We start from the raw sequence: 14,886 nt of genomic DNA on the forward strand, positions 1-14,886 counted from the left end.
TTCCTCTAATATTTTTATGGTTTCCCATATTACGTTTAAGTCCTTTATCCATTTTGAGTTTACTTTTGTGTATGGTGCAAGTTGGTGGTCTAGTTTCATTTTTTTGCATGTATCTGTCCAATTTTCCCAACACCATTTATTGAGGAGGCAAGAGCATACAATGGAATCAAGACAATCTCATTTATTGAAGAGATTGTCTTGATTCCATTGTATGCTCTTGCCTCCTTTGTCAAATATTAATTGAGCATAGTGGTTTGGGTTGATTTCTGGGTTCTCTATTTTATTGCATTGGTCTATATGTCTGTTCTTATGCAAGTACCATGCAGTTTTGAGAACAGTGGCTTTGTAATACAGCTTGATATCTGGTATTGAGATCCTTCCTACTTTGTTCTTCTTTCTCAGGATTGCTGCAGCTATTCAGGGTCTTTTTTAATTCCAGAGGAATTTTTGGAGAGTTTGTTCTAGGTCTGTGAAATATGCCATTGGTATTTTAATGGGGAGTGCATTGCATCTATAGATTGCTTTGTGTAGTATGGACATTTTAATGATGTTGATTCTACCAATCAATGAATACGGTATGCTCTTCCATTTATTTTTGTCTTCATCTATCTCTTTTTTCCATGTCCTGTAGTTTTCTGGGTAGAGGTCTTTTACCTCCTTAGTTAAGTTTATTCCTAGGTATCTTAATTTTTTTGATGCAATGGTAAATGGGATTGTTTCTTTAATCTCTCTTTCTGTAAGTTGACTATTGGTGTATAAAAATGCCATCGATTTTTTGTATCCTGCTACATTGCTGAATTCATTTATTAAGTCTAATAATTTTTTGATGGAGTCTTTATGGTTTTCTATGTACAGTATCATGTCATCTGCAAATAATGACAATTTTACTTCTTCTTTTCCAATTTGGATGCCACTTATTTCTTCTTCTTCTCTTATTGCTGTGGCTAGCATTTCCAGTATTATGCTGAACAGGAGTGGTGAAAGTGGACATCCCTGTCTTGTTCCTGTTCTTAGGGGAAATTGTTTTAGTTTTTTTCCCATTGAGCATGATGTTGGCTGTAGGTTTGTCATATAAGGTTTTTATTATGTTGAGGTATGATCCCTCTATTCCCACTTTGCTGAGCGTTTCTATCAGAAAAGGGTGTTGGACTTTTCAAATGCCTTTTCTGCATCAATTAATATGATTATGTGATTTTTGTCTCTGAATTTGTTTATGTGATGTATCACGTTTATGTGATGTATCACGTTTATTGATTTGCAGATATTGTACAGCCTTGCATTCCTGGAATAAATCCCACTTGGTCATGATGTATGATCTTTCTAATGTAATGCTGGATCTGGTTTGCTAGAATTTTGTTGAGAATTTTAACATCTATGTTCATCAGGGATATTGGCCTGTAATTCTATTTCTTTGTGGTGTCTTTATCTGGTTTTGGAATTAGGGTAATGCTGGCTTTATAGAAACAGCTTGAAAGTGTGCCTTCCTCTTGAATTTTTTGGAAAAGTCTGAGAAGGATTGGTTTTAGGTTTTCTTTGAATGTTCAGTAAAACTCCTCTGTGAAGCCATCTGGTCCAGGTCTTTTGTTGGCTGGAAGCTTTTTGATTACCGTTTCAATTTCATCAGTAGTTATCGGGTTATTCAGGTTTTTTGAATCTTCTCATTGAGTTTTGGAAGCTTATATTTTTGGATTCAGTCTCTTCCTTTGCATCACTTTGTATATTTCATTCCATTCCCTTCTGGCCTAGTGTGTTTCTGTTGAGAAATTAGTTGATCTTCTAATGGGAGATCCCTTGTAGGTAACTTTCTGTCTCTCTCTGGCACCCTTTAAGATTCTTACTTTGCCATTGGTGTTTGCCAATTTAATTATGATGTGTCTTGGTGTTGGTCTTTTTGGGTTCATCTTGTTTGAGACTCTATGTGCTTCTTGGACTTGTGTGGGTTTTTTTCTTTCCAATATCAGGGAACTGTTCTGTCATTTCTTCAAACAGTTTTTCTATTCCTTGTTCAGTTACCTCTCCTTCTGGTATCCTTATTATGCGGATGTTGATTCATTTTGTGTTGTCCCAAAGCTCCCTTAGGCTCTCCTCTTGCTTTTTAAGTTTTTTTCCAGTTGTTGCTGTGTTTGTGTGGTTTTCCTACCTTGTCTTCTAATTCGCTGATGTGGTCCTCAGCCTCTTCTAGTCTACTGTTTAAGCCTTCCATTGTGTTCTTTATTGCAGCTATGTCGTTCTTCAAGTCCTCTTGGTTCCTTTTCATGTTGGTGACATTCTCATTCAGCTCCTTATAATTCTCATTGAGTTGTGTGTATTTGTCATCCAACCATTTGAGCATCCTTATAAGCATTATTCTGAATTCTTTCCATGACATGTTGCTTGCCTCCATTTCATTTAATTCCCTCTCTGGTGATTCCTCTTTTTCTTTCCTTTGGGGATTGTTTTCTTGTCTCCCCATTTTCTGCTGTAACATTTTAATTGTTTCTGTTTCTTAGATCTAACTGCTTTGCTACCCAGGGGGTGGTGCTAGAGGTGCAGTCTCTCAGGTCTCCTGGGCTTGGTGATCTAGCGGAGCTCCCTACTTGAGCTATTTGGGTTCTCTTGATGTAGTTGGATCTTGAATGTTAATTGCTTATTTGTGGATGAATTCTCATCTTATGTTGGCAATGTGACTCACCCCCATCTTCGTTGTGCAAGCTGTTTTCGAAGTGATTGTGGTTCCAGCTCTTGTGGAAAAGGTTGTCTGAGGTCTGTGCTCACTGTGGGTTCCCAGAGTCCACGGCCTAGGAGGAGGGAGTCTTGGGGCCTGAGGCTCAGGTACTGTAGCTTTTGCTGATGTGGTCTGACTCTTGCTGGATTAGCGTCATTCTGCAACTCACTACAAGGGGCCTGGATCCCATGACAGCGGGGGGGGGGGGGGTCTCATAATCTGTGGTTTAGGCAGTGGGACTCTGGCTAAAGTGATTTCCCTCTCTGTATCATGAGAGCGTTCAGGATCCAGCAGCTGTGGATGTGGGAATCTCAGGGTCTGTGGCTGAAACAATGTGACCTTGTCAAGAAAGGCAAATCCTCAGTAATTCACCAAGCTGCCAAGAGGTAGTAGCTGGGAGAGGGATGTCATGGATCCTACTGAGGGAGCCATATGTCCTTGGTTCAGAGGCACACGCCCAGTAGCAGCACAGTGGGGCCCAGGAGCCGTCTGCAAGGGGTGTGTGCTTGTGGGGCCCACACGCTGGATCGGAGCAATTGTGGTGTTCCACCGGCCCTGTGGAGGGAGAAGTCCCAGTTTCTGCTTCAGGGGATGTGCATCCTTGGTTGGATACGCACGCCCAATGGCTGCTTACAGAGTCACCCTGGAGCCATCTGCTGGGGCAGTGGGCTTAGGGGGCCCTAGTGCCAGGGTGGCCCTACCACAGGGACTGGATGCCAGCATTTGGGGTTGTGCCTTGTGGCAGTTCAGAGAAGCACCCGGGGGCTGCCTGCCAGGGCAGTGGGCTCAGGGGGTTTGTGCACTGGATTGGTGCCACTGCAGTGACTGGAGGTCGGCAGCTGAGGAGGGGGAAGTCTGAGTTTCTGCTGCGGGGCCTTGAACTCTTGGTTGGATTTGTGCGCGCACAGCGGTGGCTCACAGAGGCACCTGGGAGCCTTTTGCCAGGGTGGCGTACTCAGCGTGGTCCTCGCGTTGAAGCCACGTGACCGACATGTCTGTGGGCAGGCAGCCAGAAGGGGGGGGAGTCCGAATCTCTATTGCCAGGGATGTGCACCCTTGTTTGGATACGAGTGCACCCAGCGAGGGTTCACAGAGGCACCCAAGAGCTGCCTTTGGGGAAGTGGGCTCAGGCGGCCTGCACGCTGGAAAAGCATGACTGTGGTGTCCTGAGGTCAGCAGCTGTGAAGTTGGAATACTGAGTTTTTGCTGCTGCACCCTTGGTTGAATTCGCATGCACCCAGTGGTGGCTCGCAGAGGTACCCCATGGCTGATTGCCATGGTGGTGCACTCAGAGAAGCCCTTGAGCTGAAGCCATGTGACTGAGGTGTCTGTGGGCAGGCAGCTGGGGGGGGGGGATGGGGGCAGTCCGAATTTCTACTTCCGGGGGCCTTGTGCCCTTGGTTGGATTCACATGAGCCCCATGGCGGCATGCTCACGCACCCAGAGGGGCCCCTAGCACTGAAGGCGAGTGACCGAGTTGCCTGTGGGCAGGTATCCAGGAAAGGGGAATTCAGAATTCCTACTGCAGGGGCAGTGAGCCCTTGTTTGGATAAGAGCGCGCCCAGTGGGGGCTCACAGAGGCACCCAAGAGCCACCTTTGCAGCTTTGGGCTCAGGAGGCCTGTGCAGTGGAAAAGCGCAACTGTGGTGTCCAGAGGTCGGCAGCTGTGAGATGGGAAAACTCAGTTTTTGCTGCTGAGCCCTTGCTTGAATTCACACACACCCAGTGGTGGCTCACAGAGATACCCCGGGGCTGATTGCCAGGGCAGTGAACTCAGATAGGCCCTTGTGCTAAAGCTGCGTGACTGAGGTGTCTGTGGGCAGGCAGCCAGGAGTGGGGGAAGTCTGAATTTCTCCTGCCAGGGACCTCGTGCCCTTGGTTGGGTTCATACGCGCCCAGTGGCGGTGCGCTCATGCACTCAGTGGGGCCCTGGCGCTGAAGCCACATGACCCAGGTGTCTGTGGGAAGGTATCCAGAAATGGGGAATTCAGAATTTCTACTGCAGGGGCAGTGAGCCCTTGTTTGGATAGGAATGTGCCCAGCGGAGGCACCCAAAATCGGCCTGTGGGGTGGTGGGCTCAGGAGGCCTGCATGCTTGATAAGCACGACTGTGGCACTGGAAATGTGCAACTGTGGCATATGGAGGTCAGCCGCTGGGGAGGGGGAAGTCGCACTTACTGCTGTGGGAGCGTGAACCTTTGGAGATGGAGGTCCTAGGGGGTGCAGATCTGTGGGTGGAGCAGCAGGATTTTGGCTGGAGTGGCTGCAGAGTCACAGGCAATGTCCAAGGCCTGTCTGAATGGTGGTGTTGATGAGTTCCTAGAAGAGGCCACTCTCCCCTTCAAGATGGCATGGGCTCCGTGCCCAAGCCCCACAGCCCGGGGAGTGCCCGCAGTGGTGGTAGATGCTCCCTGTCCAGGAGAGACTGGTCTGCCAGCCTCTGTTACTCCTTCTGGATTTAACTGTCCCTCACTCACACACACATACACCACATACCACACACATCCACACACTCTCCTTTCACCCCATCACTCACTCAAACCCTCTTCCTCACCTCTATCCTGCCTGCCGCCATCTTCCCTCTCCCCAGTACTGCCTTTTTTGTAAAAATGTAGTTTTTAGTTCAAAGGCAATAAGTAAAAGGTAGAGATAGCTCAGAAAAATGTGCCATATAGGACATTCAGTAATCTATACATTTTTCCCCATTTCAAGACCTCAATTTTTTCTGCTATAGTATCTGACTTTATGTCTTTTAGAGAAGTCATCCTTGAAAATTTATATAGTAAAATGCATGCCTTTTCCATCTAGAAATTAGTTTTCTTTTATTTTTATGTTATAATTAGATAAAGATATTATTTTAAAATTATGAGTGCAAGTAAATTATGTTTATGGGTTTCATTTTAGAATCCTATATAATAAAAGCCTAATATGCAAATCAACTGAACGGCAGAATGACTGTTGGAACAGCCAGTCACTATGATATGCACTGACCACCAGGGGGCAGACTCTCAATGCAGGAGCTGCCCCCAGCTCACAGGCCCCAAGCCTGCCAAGGCGGGTGCCAGCAGGTCCCCGCCCCCCCCCCCCCCCATCACCCTGCCAGTCGCCCCACAGAGGGAGGCAACTGGCAGTGGTGGTGGGGTGATTGCGGGTTGGAGCTGGCAGGCGAACAAGCTGATGCCACCCCCTCCCCCTCCTCCAATCACCTCACCAATCAATCGCCTTCCGCTAAGGGAGGCAACCAGTGGCAGTGGCGGGGGGCAGGGCCATTGAGCAGGCAGTGCCAGGCTGGTCAAGGCAGGTGCCAGAGGGGACCCCCCAATCGCCCTGTTAGTCACTTCACAGATTGGCCCTGATCACCGGCCAGGCCTAGAGACCCTACCTGTGCATGAATTTTGTGCACAGGGTCTCTAGTGTTAAATGAGATGTTAAGAAACATTCATTATAAAAAGCATTGGGTGTAATAGAGTTGAGAACACTAAATTTAATTATCTTTAAGGTCATTCTAACACTGTAATCCTGAGATTCTTCTTAGTTTAGAGTGGGAATTAAGAACTTGGGCTCTTAGAACCAAAAGTCATTGGTTCAAATCTAGGCTGCCCCACTTCCTAGTGTTATGACCTCAGGGAGGTTTGTTTTAACATTTACAGGCTTCATTTCCTCATCTGTAATATGGAATAATAGCAGTGGTTGTGAGGATTAAGTGAGTTGATCCACCTGTATATCTTAGAAGCATGCCTAGAATATAGTGAGGACTCAAGGGAGGACTCATTTGCTTCCCCATCTCTTGGAAAGTTCTATCTGGATGGTGAGCATGATGGTCCCAGCAATCTCGATTCTTTATCTGACCCTGCACGCATAGTCTTCTTGTCTATGAGCTCAGCAAGCCCATGAATCTGATACAACCAGCCAACGAAGGTCTCTAATTGCCTCCATTTGGTTCAGCCTCCCTGTGAACTTGAGCTAACACCAGACAGTCCTTTAATTGGCCAAGCCTGGCTCCATGGCTACCCATGTGAATGGGGGTTAAGAGGGTCACCAACACTTGGCCCACATGGTGTAGGTTCCCCACAAGAAGTAGGGGTTCTGTTTCTAGAAGAGGGGCATACCGGCCTTTGTATGAGCCTGAGAGGTTGAAGAACACCCAGTTCTTTGTGTAAAGTTTGGGTCATGAGTGCTACCCCGGCCTCTACCCCTGACCAACTACCAATCTATTTTCAATGAGAAACTGGAGTGACGCTTCCAAAACATAGGTCCAATGGTGACTCCACTGCTGAAAATACTCCAGAGGTTTCACATCTGCTATGGTCTGAATGCGTTCCCCAAAAATTCAAGCTGAAATCCTAATTCACAAGGTATTAGGAGGTGGGACCTTTGGGAGATGATTAAGTCTTGGGGATAGAGCGTTCATAAATGGGATTAGTACTCTTATAAAAGAGGCTCTAGAGAGCTCCCTTGCTCCTGCTATGTGAGGTTATAATGAGAAGTCCGCGCCTGGATGAGAGTCCTCACTTGACCAGTAGCACTCTGATCTTGAACTTCCAGCATGCAGAACTGTGAGAAATAAATTTCTGTTGTTTATATTTTTGTTACAATAACCCAAATAGACTCAGAGTAAAAACCAAAAATAAACTTACCATTGTTCTTTATCAGACCCTCTGTGCAAGTTCCCAGCCCCATTGCACTCTAACTCCATCTCCTCCTGCCTTTTCCCCATTCCCTTCCCTCCTGCCACACTAGCCTATTGGCTGCATCTTGAAAACTCAAGCTAAGTTACTTCAGGGACTTCACACCTATTGTCCTTTGCCTGGAACTCTGTTTCTGATTTGTTCCCATATCTTATTTCCTCACTTTTCAGGTCTCTTGTTGAAGGTTATCTTAACAGAGGATCTTTCCTGATCACTTGATAAAAAGCAGCAACACCAAACCTTCCATGATGCTCAACTCATCAGCATCATTATTCTTCTTCATGGAACTATTCCCCACCTGACACTTTATATCTTTATTTGTTATTTGTCTCCTCCAACCAGAATGTAAACTCCATAGGTGCAGGGACCTTGCCTTTTTACTGTTATAGTCTCAGTTCCTAGAAGTTCTAGAATGTACTAGATGCATGTTATGGTGAGAATTGTGTCTCCTCAGTAGCTATAAATGAGGCCTAATCCGAAGACAGAATCTTTTGAAATGATTAAGATGAGATCATTAGGGTGGGCCCTAATCCAATATGGCTCTGTCTGTATAAAAAGGAGAAGCTGCCCTAGCTGATTTGGCTCAATGGATAGAGCGGCAGCCTGCGGACTGAAGGGTCCTGGGTTCGATTCCGGTCAAGGGCACATGCCTGGGTTGCTGGCTCAATCCCCAGTGTAGGGCATGCAGGAGGCAACTGATCAGTGATTCTCTCTCATCTCTGATGTTTCTATCTCTCTCTTCCTCTCCCTTCCTCTCGGAAATCAATAAAAATTTTTTTAAATATACATTAAAAAGAGGAAGCTGACGTGAAGAGACACATGGAGAAGACAAACACGCCAAGGAATAGCTGAGGCTACCAGAAGCTAGGAGCAAAGCCTAGAACCGATCTTTCCCTGGTACCTTCAGAGGGAGCCTGGTCTTGCTGACATCTTGATTTCAGACTTCTAGCCTCCAGATCTACGAGAGAATTAATTTATGTTGTTTTTAGCTACCAGGTTTGTGGTACTTTGTCACAGAAGTTTTAGTAAACTAATATAGTGCACAATACATGCTTATTTAGCAATGAATGAATGGCAGCATCAGAAGTGGCTGGTAGGCCACCATTCATGGAGAGTCTGCCAAAAGTGTCCACCTCTTCCACTTACTTTGTAAAAGTTGTGACTAACCATTTACGGAGCAGAAAAGTTCATTTCAGATTAGTAAACAAACTCTTCTTAGAAAATAAACATACTTCTGTTTAGATCATTCAATTGCGAAAAAGTAACAAGAGTGTGGCCAGGAAGGTACTGAGGTGAAGTCAATAAAATAACAGTAACTAACACTTATAGAAAGTTTACTATATGCCAGACATTATTCTAGTAGTTTACACATATCAACTCATTTAATTCTCTTAACAGCCCTCTGAAATAGGCACTAGTCCTTATCCCCAGTCTCCAGATGAGAAACTGAGGTACAGCGAGGTTAAGTGACTTGCCCAAGGTAAGATAGCAATTAAGTAATAGAGCTGGAATTTCAATTTAGGCATCCTGGCTCTATAGCTTAAAACACTCTTAATCTACGTACTGAGATTAGAATCTATCAAATTTTTCTTAGTTAGACCAAGAGGGAAGAGATCAGGGGTTTGGGAATTGGTAAAGAAGATGTACACAGGTACAAGAAAGAGGGCCAAGGAAAGACACAGAACATAATATGGGAATGGGTGATGTTCACTTCGACAGTGAGAATGCCCACAGTAATTTTAGGTACAAGATGTCAAATTTTAAATTGTTTTCTGTGCTGTTTTGCATTGTAATTGCTTGCCTGACTTCAGAAACCCCAACCTTCAATAAAAGTCTGCTGTTTTGGGGACAGAAATGAAATGGAGAGGATACCCTGGATAGGGTCATTTAGTGCAGAAAAGGATCAGCCCACTCCAGAGGTAAGAAACAGACAAGAGCCTGGCTGGCATGGCTCAGTGGTAGAGTATAGACCCATGAACCAGGAGGTCATGGTTCAATTCCAGGTCAGGGCACATGCCTGGATTGTGGGCTCAGTCCCCAGTGGGAGGCATGCAGGAGGCAGCCAATTGATGATTCTCTCTCATCATTGATGTTTCTGTCTCTCTCTCTCCCTCTCCCTTCTTCGCTCTGAAGTCAATAAAAAAACTTTAATTTTATTTTTTTTAAAAGAAATAGACAAGAGAGGGAATTTAGGAGCAGGATTTAGAGTCAGAAGTGGCACTAAGAACCCAAGTTCCCCCTCTCTTTAAACTCTAGAGATATTGCAGCGTATGCAGGGTTTCCCATGTCAATTTACTTATTAACAAACAGGGTGCATGTAAACTATGGGAACACGTAGGAACCCTGAAAAGAAGGCAAGCATATGTAGCTACGTGGAAGGGACAAAGCAAAACTTTCCTTCTGACAGAGGACACACCTTTGCCCGATAAACTGGGTTTTGATAGGAAATATAGGAGACAAGCAAAAAACAGAGACTCAGGAAAGAAGTAGTGAGTCAGAAATGCAGGTGAAGAAGGATAGGAAGAGAACACATCTGATATCAGGTTGTAGCTTTATTGTTGTTAATATTTTATGATTAAAAATCTATCTCATTCTTTGGGTTTTATTATTTATTTTAGGTGCCTTCTAAATGTAGGAAAATAAGCTGAGTTCTTCATGAGTAAGCATCAGCAGAGCCCGATGCTGTTTTGTTTCCACACAGTGTGACTAGTTTTTAGTTGCATGACCTAGTTCTGCTTTTAGCCACCAAGCACTTCTCTGGCCAGCTCTTCTCCAACATGCATCAGCAGCTATCCCTAAGACCCTAGTGCCCCCTGGGATTCCGAGCAGGAATTTTCTTACTTAAATCCTCCTTTTATGTAAGGGCTGGCAACAAGGTTATAACAAGGAACATATTACATAGCCATTTGCTCCATTTCTATCTATTTCTGCAATCTTTACTTCAGTAAATAAAACTCAGAGTCCAAGTCCTGTTTTTCCCAGAATAATTTCTGCTCTCACACAAGAGTGTGTTTCTAAAATATAAAATCAGGGGCTGTTAGGGTGCCCTCAGAACACAGACCAGCATGAGCAGAAACAAACATTTTCTTTATGAAACCTTTCATCTCTCTTCTTCCACAGACAAACCAAATGAAAAGTCCGGAATGCTGCATTTTCCTTCATGCAGACCTCAGGCTTTCTGACATCTGGAAAAAGTGGTTTGCTATTTGGACCTTCCAGCAAAATTCTCTCTCAATTGGATTCACATAAGACTATAGTGCTCACTTATAGTTTGGACGAGAGCGACACCTCTCCTTTTACTTGGCAATGCTAGAAGCTATTTGGATAAAAATAAAAGCCCTTGAAAAAACATTAGGGAAATTGCCATACCCCTGCTATAAAGGTGTGAGAGACTGTTGCTCAAGTCTCCTTACAGAGCTGGGAACATCTCTTAGCGCCACTGATCTTCTCAGCCTGAACAGGGGTCTGAACTCTTGATTTTAAGAGTCAACATGTTACAGATTTAGTCCTAGGGTGCAGAGCAGTAGAGACACAGAGAAGCCCGGTCTGCAGAGGAGGATAACCTGGGATAAAAACCCTTCTTGTTGGTTTTTAAAGGCCTGGGTGATGCAGACCAATTGTCCATCCCACTCATAATCCCAAGGCATCGGCCAGCACCTCCCTTCCCTTAGCCTAGAAAATGTTTTCCATGAAAGAGGATTTTGTGGATCAGAGTGGGTGCTTGGCAAGAGAATGGAGATGAGATTGGGTGAGAACAGGATAGAAAAACCACCGAGATGAAAAATGAACATGACTTGTGAAGGCGATCCACCTCTTGCCTGCTGTATACTCCCTGAGATAGCTTTTCCAGCTTCCTGGACAAACGGGTTTCAAATGAGGCAAATTAGCAGGGTGCCATCACTTTCCTTGAGAATCTATCAACAGATTAATAGATCTTCCCAATATAGAAATTCCCTTCAAACTGAGTCAATGTTTTCCATCACATCAGTGGATTTATGTTCCCCGTGGAGTAGCCTAAGCCTTTGTTTGCGCCCTCTGAAGGCCCCTTTCATGTCAACCACTGTCGTATTTCCTTGTAACTATGTGGTTGCTTGGCCAGGTTATACAGCTTTAAACCTTTTGGGTAAATCCTTTCAACTCATAATTATTTTCATGCTGCTCTTCAAATTTCTCGGTGTATCGTTGCCTTCTTGTGCTTTGGATGTGGGGACAAGACTAGGGGCACATGCGTAGATGAGAAGAAAGAGGACAGGTCTTGTGTGACTCTCCCAAAAGGGGGAAGGGGTGTAAAGAAACACAAGTTGCCTTGTGTACTATGGACAGAATTTAATGCAGGAAGAACGAGGGTTTGCATTTCTTGGAACTAAAGTGTTAACACAGTTTGCAGCATAACTCACAGTCGGCACGGGCCGCGCAGGAGGTCACCACTCCACATCGCGTTGCTCGGTGCCTCATTTGCTCTCATCAACAGACTTGTCTTTTGCTCCTCTGCTCTTGATTTTTTTTTTTTCATCAAACCTCAGGCATTTTGTACTATTTTTCTCCCATATGTGCTTAAATTTTTTTAAAAAAATTCATGCGTGTCTTCTGGTTTTATAGAAAGGTCTTGAGAAAACCTGAAAACCATTAGGACTTCGAAAGGCTGCTTGATTAAGATGCCACCCCTCCCCCATAATTTTAAAAGAAAACCTCTTCAAAGTCCCACACCTATGAAGAACATATTTTTAGGCTCCTTGTGGTTACTTTAATGTCTGGCTTATCTTTCACATCGTGTGTGTGTGTGTGTGTGTGTGTGTGTGTGTATGGAGAACAGGGGATATCTCCGGAGATAAAAAGTTTGATCCAGCATTTTCAGCCCATGCCAATTCCCAAATAGCTGACCCTGATTCATATTGTTAGCATAAAACGCTTGCCTTCTTTCACTCACACCCCTTGAGCAAAGCACGACTCATATTTTTTTTTTTATGCTTCCTACCCATTTTCTCCCCACTTTCTCCCAGTTCCTAGACACAAAAGTTGCCCCTGTGTCAAGGAACTCAGAGCTGACCAGGTATCACCTGTTGTTTTGCCCTCTATCTGTCCTTCAGTGCTGATGGCCTGGGCGTGAGGCTCGCCTGGGCCCTGTTCTTGAGAGGGTTCCTCTGAGCTCTCCTCTTCCAACACCTATCCCCGGGGACAGGGTCCATGTGAACACTCCAAGCCTGCACCCCCTCGCCTAGATCGCCCCTGGACAGCTGGGACCCAGGACCCAAACAGCCCAAGCCCCTTCCAGGGACTGTGGGCAATCTGGTGTCTGGCACTGAGATGTGGCTGACGAGGGCTGTGTGGGCAGTGAGGGCACAGCTTGGATGTGGGCTGTTTGTGATATTGAACAGAACCAGGGGAGGGAAGGGCAGTAGGATGGCTCACAGTCTGGGAGCTGGGAGACAGGTCCCAGCTTTCCCTAAGCTGACCTCATGTGCGGAGCAGAACTCTGAGTCTGTGAATTTTACACATGCACTGGGCCTCCTAGTGTATTTATCAAGGAAGAATTGTAAACACATTGAACAATTTGTTATCCTGCTTGTATAACCTTTAAATATCTGGACCTACACTAGTCAGGCCTCCCTTCATCTTCTTTATCCTAGGCCTACCTGAATGCCAGGCAGGAGCAGGCCTGCTTTCTGCCCCTGAGAGCAGTCCCATTCTGTTGCTCAGAGTGAGAACTATCAGAGCGAGGTGCTTTCTGCTAAATGCAAGGAGAGGTGAATGGCTCGATCTCTCAGCCCAGCCGAAGAGTTCCCTGAAGCTTTTCCAGCTAAGGTTCGCCCCTCAGGGAATGTGGTTCTTTCCCCAGAAGAAAGAAGCTGTGACCATTTCAGAATCTGCCAGCCCCGGGAACGGCATTAGCACATACTCTGCTCGCGGCACGTCAATGACCTTGCAAAGCTGCCTGGGCAGAGGGCCTGCTCTATTTTATTACAATCATCACTCAAACCAAACTCAACCTGTCACCTTACACCAGCACAGGTCTGCAGGAACAAGCCTTCCTTTCTGCTTTGGTACAGACATCAGTGCTGTTTGATTTCCAAAGCACTGTTCCTCTGAGATCGAAGTCACTCGCATCATTTGAGGAAAGGGTTAAATATCACTGTTCTTTTTCTTAAGTGAATAAAAAAAAGAAACAACTTTGAAATGGTGATTTCTTTTTTTTTAAAACCCCAAATAATATTATTAAACATTTTCATGCTGATGAAATAAACTTTTCAAAGTAATATGGAAAAAGTGATTTCATTTAAACACCTTTAGCCAAAAAAACATATGCTGCTGGTTAAGCAGTGCAGGAGCGGAGACTCACAGGCTTGCCTGCACATCGTGAGGTCTGTGGTTCGGCTCCTGGCCCCACCATTGACTCAGGACTGGCTGGGGTGGAGCTCAGCAGGCAGGCCCAGGTGCCCAGGTTGGCAGGTCCCCAGAGCGCAGGCAGGTTTTTGGCGGGTAGGGAAGTGACCGATCGTAGGCATGTGAACGACTGTGCAAATGCCTCTGAACTGTGCTACAGGCTCTCAGGGCTTCCGGTGTCCAGAGTGCGGAGCACTTTATGACTCATGCACACATCTCTCTGTTCAGGTCACTCACAGATTCAAGATCATAAGTACCTGCCAAAGAAAAGTGCCCTTCTCTCTTCTCTCTAGTTGCTTCATTTTATGGTGTCAGGAAATCTCATCATAAGTAAGTAGTATGCCCACCACCTTAGCATTAGCTATACTCCTCCGCAAATAAACAAGAGAAAGAAAAACTACAAAGTCCTTCCAGCAACCCTCAATAGGCCCATGTGAGAAAAAGTTATGCATTCTGCTCTGGGTAGTGTGGCTCAGTTGGTTGGAGTGTCACCCCATACACCAGAAGGTTGTGGGTTCGATTCCCAGTTAGGGCACATACCAAGGTTGTGGGTTTGATCTCTGGTTAGCTTACGGGAGACAGCCAATTGATATTTGTCTCTCACGTCAATGTTTTTCTCTGTTTCCCTCTCCTTTCCTCTCTCTCTAGAACCAATAAAAACATATCCTCAGGTGAGGATTTAAAAAAAAGTTATGAATTCATTTCACAATTATTTATTTTGAGCCCACTATGTGCTAGCCAGTCAGGGCAAGAGGCAAGAATCAGATGGGTAGGCTAAACTGAGATAAATGAAATGCTGGCCTCTTGCCCTGTTTTATAGTATATTGACTCATGGAATAACTGGCTTGGTGAAAGTTACTTATTTCCTTGTGCTTCCATCTTCACCAACACTTTCATGCAATTTAAGAGTGCTCAATGCCTGCTGCACACACTGGCTGTAAACTATGACAATAGCTCAACAGGCTCTAAAATAATTTGTTTTAACAAAAACATAGAGCTCTTACCAAGCACTATTCTAAGCACTTGACAAATACTCATTTAACCTTCTTAATCCTGTGGGGCAGGTACTATTATTCTCTCTATCTTTTTGTTGTTGTTTTTGTTTGTTTGTTT

Source organism: Cnephaeus nilssonii (genome assembly GCF_951640355.1).
Source record: "Cnephaeus nilssonii genome assembly, chromosome: 8".
Taxonomy (NCBI): Eukaryota; Metazoa; Chordata; class Mammalia; order Chiroptera; family Vespertilionidae; genus Cnephaeus; species Cnephaeus nilssonii.